Consider the following 10,057-nt stretch of genomic DNA (forward strand, 5'->3'; position numbering starts at 1 on the left):
GGGCGGGCGCGTGCCCGCGGGGGCTGGAGGAGGCCGCGCGCCGCCGGGCACGGGGGAGGGGCGAGAGGCGGCGGCGGGAGCGCGCGTTAAAGGGAAGCACCGGGACCTGGGGGGGGCTGGGCGGGGTCAGCGGGGCACGGGAGGAAGCGGGAGGCGGGAGGAGATGGGGCGAGCGGGGACCTTGCGCTGGGGATTCGGGTGGGATGGAGGTGAAGGTAGCCGGCCTTTCTCCCTGCCGCCGCCGGGCTGCCGCGGGCTCCCACGGGAAAGTCCGGGAAGGGGGGGGCAGGGGCGGGCCGGCACAGGGCAGGGGGCGGCGGAGGCCGGTATCAACTTTCTTGGTTCTTCTGGTCTTTTTCGGCTCCTTTGTTCCCCTCGCCGGTCAGCCCCCTCCTCCGCGCCCCCGGTCGTGCCGGCCCGCCGCCCGCACCTCCCCAGCGCCTTTGTCTCCGCGGAGCCGGGGGRAGCAGCCGGAGGGGACGCGGCCGGTGTCCCCGGGGGAGGGACGCGGCACCTGGGGAGGGCCGGCTGGCAGGGAAGGCCCAGGCCCTTGGCACTTGGTGGCCACACTTTGTGTTACCGTGGTAGTTTCGACCGCTGCGTGCCATGAAGCGCAGCTGGGTGGCACARACCGCCCCCGGCCGCTGGCGGCACCGGGTGACGGGCAGCATCCCGGCTGGAGATAGGCGCTGTCGCCTGAATGTGGCCAAGTAAATGAACCTCACCTCCCACGCAGGCAGGTATTGCCTCGGTGGAAAGCGTCGCAGTCAGGAATGGGAGAGGCCAAGGCACAGCCGCACTTTAATGTTAGTTGTTTMGCGGGAATATTAAGCTGGAACAAAACAAACCTCCAACAGAACTGGCTGTCAGGTAACGCGGGCTGCGTTGACACTTCTGTCCCTGCGCCGACCCTGCTGCTTTAATCTTTACATAATATGCTTAGCTATGTTATGTAAACTTCTATCACCTCAAACCTGTCTTCCTCTAACAGGGAAATASACCAGCCAAGAGTAAAGGGGTAATGGCGTGTCAAAATGTTTCCCCTCTTTTAACAACTTGAGGRAATTAAAAAAATAAAATGTATTCTCACCATGCCACATGTAGGAGGAAAAGTTTCTCCCTGCTTGAGCTGTGAAGTATTGTATTTTTTCTGACTTATGGTTGAGGTGTAGGTGGAGTCTGTGCCATCAAACATACAGAAGCTGAGAAGTTGAAGCATTGCTGAGGTATATAAGGATTAGAAACATTACTGACACCTGCCTCTCATATTATATCCAGTTAACATAAGAGCTTTTTGCAGTTTCCCCGTACATAAAATTAATGTTGAGAAATCATTTTTAAATAACTTGGTTTATTTCTTCTGCCTATTTCTTTGCTAAATAATCCCAATGACATTTTCACCTGAACCTAAAAAATACCAGTCACTGGTTCTTCCTGTTCTGTGTTCAAGATGTTTTCCTGCTTATGATGGAGAAATCTCCTAATATCATCTAGGTGGGTTTCYATCTGCTAGCATACATTGGCTTCTCAGAAGGACTAATAATGAAGTAATTAGTAAAATAGGATGAGTAAAAGTCCTTCCAAAAGTGCAGACCTCCTGCAAGTAATGCTTCTCATTGTGCTGAAAGGTGCATTGCACACTCTTGACATCGTGGTTCACTTTTCTAAWATTACTTAAATCATGCTTTTTATTCAGTTGTTCCAAAACAGACCTCCTGAAAACCATCCAGGAASTGATAAAATTCAATTCTAAGTGAATCTTTTAACCATGTTTCCTTAATGTTGCTCTGACTGCTTAAAGGTGCCTTAAGGGAGGCATGCATTCGCCTGTGTTAACTCCGCAGCCCATCTCAGGACTTCTCTTGGTGACGGTTCATGGTGCTTCATTACAGATTTTTCCTGCTAGGATTTGCAGGAAGCACGGAGAGAGAAGCTGAGTGAATAGCCTAATTGAGACAGGGGCAGGATTGGGCCATCCAGTGCYCCAGAATCTGGGTCATAAATTCCCAGTGCCAAAATAACCAAGGGAGTGCTGAAGTGTTTCGGCACCGAGTGAGAGGTTTGAGTCATCGCGAGTCAGGCCCTGATTTTTTTCTTTTGGTGTGTAACCTCTGGCCCAGAGCCCTAAATGGTTGGGCTTAAATTAAGGACAGCTAAACCAGGCAGAAGATTTGTACTGCCTTATGAATAGAACATACACACTGAGGTGTGCCCTGTTTTAAAAGCAGAGGTTTTGAATGAATGCTACCTATGCAGTGTAAAGACAGTAGGGCAGGGTAGTGAGCTGCTCCCATTTTTATCCTTTTGACCTTTCAAAATAACGTGTTTGGCCCTCAGATGTTAAAGGTTGCATAATATTGCTCAAAATCCTTTGGAAGACTTTAGTGAGTTTGGATTATATCAGTTGAAATCCTGGCCTTTTTGAGGTGAGTGGCAATGCTTCAGTGTTAGATTTCTCCCATGCTGGAGTGCTAAGACATACAAGTTACACTCTTTTTTATTTTTTTCCCCATGCCTAGTATTATGTGGTTTCTAAAAGCTGACACTAATTGCACCACCAGACACATCCAAAGCAACATCAATCCTTTGCTCTCATAGAGACCTGGAGCTTCCTTGTAGAGACACTTTGGAGTTCATCTCACCTGGCACAGACAGTCACACTTTAAAACTGTTACAGTTAAGAACACTTCTGCTAAGGGCTCTTGATTTAGAGTGTCTGTTATAAGGACAGATATGTCAGTCAAAATTTATGAAGTTGGAAAAACCTGAGCAAAGTTTCCATTTAGAAGTGTTTAATTTAAACAAGTAATATATCCGTCTAGATTTTTGGTTTTGTTTTTTTTGCTTATTTAGCTGTACTGAGAGCTGTACTCAGTTATGGCAAGTTTTATCCATTTTTGTTTAGTTAAAAAAACAGGGAAATATTCTTCCATGTCAAAATAAGAAATAGGAAGTTGCAACTTTGATTTTTTTTCTGCATTTCTAGTTATGCACTACTGTTCATTCCCATTTAAAAGGACATGTCATTTTTACATCACTGTTAATGTTGTTGAATGAGCACCATTGTCAAGGTATAAATGGAAAAAAGGGTTTGCTTTTCTGTGGTAGAGAAAGGATACRAAATCATCTCAACTGTGATATAAGTGAAAACATAACTATCTCTCTTGTGATAGCACATCTCTTTTTCAAAACTTTAATATTTTGTATTAAAAAGTGAGATGGTAATATTCATTTGTCCATGATGTGCCAGACTGTTGTATCAATCTTTTCCAACCAAGTCCTAGTGAGCCAGTTTGTTTCATCCATCCGAGCTATTATCAGCAGAAGGTTGGAGGGACGGGCACAGAGATGCCTTTATTCACTCTTTACCTGATTCCACTTTCCAGCTCCACAGGAGCTGTCACAGCCTGTGTTGTTCCCCCCATCTGTCCCCTGCTGGGTGTTGGGCCCCATGAGGCTGTTTGGAGAGTGGGCARCAGGCAGCTCTCAGCAGCAGGCCCTCTCTTTCCAGTCTTCTCTTCCATCCTGAGCTGAGGTTGGGGCACAGAAGGACAAGTTTCTGCAATAGCTTTATGCTGTTCCAGGATTATTCTCCCATAGTTGGCTTTCCTTATGCCACTATGAAGGCACAAAACTGTAAGGACCATCCAGAGGATCTGGCCTGTTCTCTATTCTTTTTCCCTGATAGCTCTCTTTCTCCTATTTGTAGATAGTTTCTTCACACACTTCATCTAATTTTTTTTTTCTACAATCTCACTTTGCTTTTGTTGCCACTTGGATGTATCCCACTCTGTACATTGGCAAACGTAAACTGAAATTCACAGGTACCCTGATCTCTGAAGTGCCAGCTGTGTCTGAAAATGCAATATCTGAGTGATTCAGAGACCAGGATTCTTCATTTTGTTTCTCTTCTATCAGCATGTAGAATAAAGTGGCATAGCAAGGAAGATATCTGCAGCAGAAATTTAATTAGAGTTTTGAGTTAATTGTGTTTGTCCTCATCACTTACAAAATTACATCCTATATCAAGGAAAACATTGATTGAATCCTGAACACTAGGTAAGCCTATTATTCTAACAATACCTTGACAGAAATCTGTTTAAAGTATTTTCATGGCATTCTGAAGTAAAATGATTGTGTGAACACAGAGGCAAGTTATTACTAGCCTGACTTCTTTATTTGCTCTACAATACTGCAAACCCCCAAATCATTAGCATTTATTCACTCTAATATTTTCAGGCCATTAAATACAAAAGGAGTTGTAAGTTGTGTGGCAAACAGCTTTTAAGGTCTCTTTCATTCTAGCCTGAAAAACGAAGAATTTGCAGCTCCTCCTCCCCTTTGCTCAGAAGCAGAACAGCTCCTGCTATCATTCAGCTGGAACCAGAGCAAACAACYGGGACAATAACCATGTGGCATCAGAAAGGCTGGTGGCTCTCAGCCGCTTCGCTGTCCAGGATTGTAAAGAATAAAGATAAAACATATTAGGAGTGGGTCGGAGGAAGGTAATAACTTGCTTCTGTGTCCTTCATGAAAGCCTGCATTTTTGTTTAAGGTAGGGAATAAATGACTGTGTAGTGTCCAGAATAGGGGTTTGTTTCTATGTGCTGGTTTACATAGCCTAACTTAGAGCCTCACTACAGGATAATTGCACGGGATAATTCTCTGATGGTTTCTAGACAGAAATTGTTGACAACTAGATTTCAGCAATTGTTGAATCCTAGACTAAGCTGCTGCTTTGAAAAATCTCATATTGTATGTACTGAAGGGAAAAATCTTTATTTCCAGAGCTATTGTAATGCAGTGACCTGTAACTGCAAGAATTCCCTGCACTGCCTGTCTTAATTCTTCATTGTATGTGGGAGAGAATGCTGAAATGTGAAGATAGGTTAGAAAAGAAAATTGGGGTGTTTTAGGTGTTATTTCCCCACTCTTTTCAGCACCTCCGCATTCCTATTATTTTCTGTTGGTTTCATAACATCTTAATTCACAGGATCAGAGCTTGGTTTTTTGATTAAAGGTGGGTACAATTTTGAGGATCTCTTGTGGTTCTGTTGGGAAACTTACATCTTTACACAGAAAAGGAAGCCGTGGGCACTCATGTTCCCTTTTCATAAAGTTAAGGTTCCAGAAGAATGTGGGCTAATGTTCTCTGCRCTTAATGCATGATTAATGCATGCCTAGGGAGTAGGCTCTGCATCCACCACAGCAAACCAAACCCCTTAAGCAGGCTGGTTCAGTCCCTTCAGTAGGAATGACCAAATGTATTTCAGGAACTCAGTGGACCACAATCAGTCTCAAGCAGACTCTCTGCCTCATACACRGTGGAAAATACCCACATGTTCTCCGCAGTGGATTTCCCCAGTGAATTGGAAGTCCCCTGCAGTAATAAGTCAGACWGGTCATGTTTTGCACTTGTTTCCTGAAGATCCTGGCCAAAAGGCCTGATTTGAAGGGATGAAGGTTTGTGTGTGTGGTTTGATAAACCTAAATTATTCTTTCTCTTTATGGAACCTTATACACAGCTAGCTCCAATACAGCAGCTGCCATTGGCTAAGTCTAAGGACAGACAAAGGATGAAAAAATCAAACATATTTTGTCTCATCCTGGGTGGTAACTGTTGCAGGGAATAAATGGAATCTCTTGCCTATAGATCTAGGCAGAACCTGGCAAACTTCTCTCTCCTGTTCCCTAAGCTACATCTGCGGAATGTCAGGGAGCAGGAATCAAAACAGCAAGGGCTCATCTTCCTCAGGTGTGTGAAAGGAGCGACTTCAGGACAGGGACACATTCTCTTAATCATACTAGAGCTGTTCCCAAGGCTGCAAAGTCATGGGGAGGCAGTGGGGAAAACGTAGGTAGGGCAAACATTTATTTTAAAAAGCTGGAAGGTACAGCACAGGAACACATATCTACTTCCTAAGTAAGCAATCTCTTTTCCTGAGTATCCTTACTGCAGTTCAGAGCCTTGAGCTGCATGGAAGTGGACTCTTGGACATCTTCATCTTATCATAAWGGGTGTTTGAAGGGATATTGCTTAACTTTATAATTCAATTGAGAGCCTCTATATCTATATTTCTTATTGTATTTTAATCCAAGTGGACCCTTATTTAGACCAGCTTTGTATATTACAGAGGCGTTTCTACGTCTGCAAGGGAAGATGCTTTTTGCATTTTACAGTTAATTTGTGAAAATGGAAAATAGACAATCCAGCKCACAATTTCTTGTTGAAGCATTTCYTTGTCTCCATTTTCTATGTTTGGCAGATTTCTTGGAACTGGAACCCATGGCATTGCTGGGGACTGGGCCCACAAAGGCAATTTGGYATCTGTTGCAATTTCTAACTATTGATGCTGTAAAGCCTTGTGAAGTACACAATCCTGAGGGAAGGCCACACATTTCAAGGGAGATACCATAGCAGAGCTGAATGTATAGACAGTGGAGGTCCACAACATTTGGCYGATCCACTTAACCTAGTCACTAGAAAGTGGCAGGGAGAGAGGTGACATCGGCACAGAGTCTTCCATAAATATGGGTACGCATCTCTGACTGGGGCATTAACTACAGGTAGATTACCTCATTTGGTTGGAACATAGTGCCATTGTCGCCAATGAGTTCCCAATTTCTTGAATCTACCAGAATACCCTTGCCTATTCGATCTTCTGCTCTGACAGAGGCATCACTGATAATATGTGAAGTAGAAATTTAATTCTGCCTGCTGCCTGAAAGGGCAAAACCCCCACAGTTTGTAACTCTCCAAAGTGTGTTCTAACCACTACAGCGTTTTGGTGCTTGGCTTATTTGTTCTCTCTCATTGCATCTCTTCCCTCTAAAATATACCTACATCTTTGCTGGGTTGGAACTGAAAACGTGAGATGCCTAACAAACAGGCTAAAAGTCATTCTCTATCTTTTGATCTTTCACTCTTTTAATATTTAATGATCCCATTCAAAATGGAACAGCATTAGCAAGAGAGATTAGGAAGTCCCCTGTCCCCTTCCCACACCACTGCATGTTTTCAAGGTAGCAATGTGAGATAAGGAGTCCCTCCAGGAAAATAAGTGGCTTGTGCCTGTGTCTCTGACATCCTCAGTCAGAAGTCTAACTGCTTCACATTTTGAAGAGGTGCCTCTGCCTGTGCTTTGGTGGARGTGGGAATGCTTGCTTTGCTAGGACAACATCTGCAGGCAAGATTACAGGATCCTTAGCTTGTCAATTATGATTGTTGGGATCACAAAGAGGTGTTAAATTGCTTGATGACATCAAGATGTTGGGTTTCTACTCACAAGATCAAAGGTATGACTTWCTTAAACTGAGAAAACACCACAATCCACCACTAACAGAAAAAATACATTAAAATAACAAATTGTGTGTTACTGACTCAAACATGCCCTGCAACCATGTGCTGATGCAGTAATGAGGTTTCCAAGCATCCAGTTCTGACCAGGTGGGACAAAGAGACCTGACATGATGGGTGAATGGTCAGTCTCAGTGAAGATATTTTTGTTTTAAATTCCCTCCTGTACTGGGTACTGTTCTCTGCCCTGGACATAGGGAACTTCCCTCAGGATGAGGCTGATAGTCCTGGGGGTGTAATATGGAGCCCTGGGGAGGGTGRGGGAGTCCCCAGGGGAGACTGGACAAGGAGAATTGGGCTGGCAAGTGTCCTCAGGACCCTGACACTATGTCAGTAAAATGTGTTTTGACAACTGTGTATTTTTGTTAAACAGCATTTAATTTTGTTTATGGACACACAAGGAGTATGAATCTCAGTACAACATATCTAAATTTCTTAAATCCAGTTGCCATATAGTTATGTATACATAAATCCTGTTTTTTAGAGAAGAAAAATTATTATCTTGGAAAAAAGAAACTGTTGGGGAAAAGCAGAAATCAGTCACTCCCAGGAATGCCCACTAATTCAGCTAGATTATTATTATATTCCACAATCAGTCAGCCAGGGTTTATTATTCCTTTGAGACAATGGAAGATATAATTTGGTTTTTGGAAGTGTTTCAGCAATAGCTTTTCACTCCTGCACGCCGGCAGCTTGGATTGTGCTGTGTTACCGGACCGAAGTTCCCGGTGGCGGGGAATGCCAGCTAAATGGCTCGCTGTGCTACATCTCTCTTGAGGTGAAATGCCATGGAAGCTGTGAGCTGCACAGCTGCCTCGGCATCTGCTCGCAGAGCCCACAGATCTGAAACAATGGGCCAGAAATTGGATGGTGATTTAAATATAATGGCCTGCCCATTACTGGTAATTAAAAATCCATTGGTAAGAGCCCRGAAGGTGAGGGAGGCGTGTGAAACAGACGCAGGTTTCTTCTCACCTGGGTGGACTAGGATACACTTAGAAACCTGTGTATTTCTGTTTTCATGTGGACCTACTGCAAACTCCTTGGAAATAAATGGAAAYATTCCCATTGGCATTAATGGACCTTGGATAAAATCCTAACTGCCACTGTAAAACCTTTCTAGTGTTGCCATACATTATTTGCCATGTATGTATTTTAATAAAACAGTCCTGAATGCACCGTAGGGAATGTGCTTTGTAAAATGTGTCTCTGTTTTGAACCTCTAACAAGGGCAAGCCCTCTGACAGGAGACTTTAGCTTTACTCCATTTCTGAAGGAAGACTTAAAGCACTCTAATTTTACAGGGAAAATAGAGCACTGCAAAAGTGTCTGGGTTTCTTTAGGGAGAAGCTCACATAAGTATTTTCTTTATTCTGATTCATAACAGTTCTTTCTCTCAACTGTGGCTTTGGTCTGGGATTCAAAATGCAAACCAAAACCGACGTAGAATTTAGAAGCATCAAAGCTTGGGTGATCTGGTCTCATTCACTTTGTTAGGTCACTAAATCATATCTATAAACCATATCTATTAACCATATCTATTAACCATATCCATAAAACTTTCTCAAAATACTATCTAGAATAATTCAAAAGTTAATGAAGAACATAGTAAGGCTTTTTCTAAAAATGAAGTAAGTTTGAAACTTGCAATGGAACTCTTATCTTGGTGTAGTTTTATGTGGCATCAGATTTTGTTATGAGTGCCTTGGAGCAAGGATGGTCTTTTCTGGTAAAACGTGGATTATAAAGTGAGAGGAGCTAAGAAAACTTGTGTAGCTACACAAGCTGAGCAGCTTTTCCCCAGTTTCTCTTTCACAAAATGTACATAATAGTCATGTGGAGTGAGTCAATGAGTCAAAACCTCAGCCCCCCCAATATTTGTATCGATTTATGAGTCCTTCAGGTTGAGATGCCAAATATTAATAAAACTTGAAAGCATCAGTGAATGCTACAAGAGCTTTGATTTTCCACAGCATAGCTGTAAGGGTGAATTGAATACCATTTTTCACTCCGGAACAGAAGGAGATCTGAGCTCTCAGGTGGCAGCTGTATTCTTGGGGTCARCGATAATATACTATTTTAACAATGATATGGGAAGACAGACATCCTAAGCAAACTACAAAGGATTATTATCAGAGTTTCAGACTAAGCTGGAACTTTCTTTTAGGTGGTTTGTTTTGTGATCTTCTCTACAGTGAGCTTCCCATAAATGTATTGTCACATAGCTAATGGCAAGGGAAAGGGCTGTGGCTGGAGCAGTTAATGCCCCCAGCCCTGCTGTTTTCCATAGGCATYTACCCTGTAGCAGGGGTGATCGAATGGCTTCTGAATCAGCTTCTGAACCTTAGAGTTCAGCATAAACCAAAATCAATGTTGGTTTACCTTAATAGGACCAGCTGTAGGCTGTGGTGGTTTCGAGCTGATTCATGAGCTGTTCAGCTCCCTGCTGTTAGGAGCAACCWTGGGGACAAGTCTGGTAACCTCTAAGGATTCCTGGGAGAAGAGCAGCCAACACTTCAACACCTYCAGTTCAGTTTATCACCATTTACTGCAAGCTGTGGACCTCYACCTATTTTTCTCTTAGGTGGGATMAAGACTGGGACCCACGTTACTCACTATCAAAAATTTACAGCTGTATGCTTTGATGTGCTATCCCAAGGAATCTCAGTTGTGATGTGCATCTAGCCTTGTTTCTCAGGG

Source organism: Malurus melanocephalus, unplaced genomic scaffold (assembly GCF_030028575.1).
Source record: "Malurus melanocephalus ecotype Western Australia unplaced genomic scaffold, MMel_1.1 scaffold_189, whole genome shotgun sequence".
NCBI classification, from domain to species: domain Eukaryota; kingdom Metazoa; phylum Chordata; class Aves; order Passeriformes; family Maluridae; genus Malurus; species Malurus melanocephalus.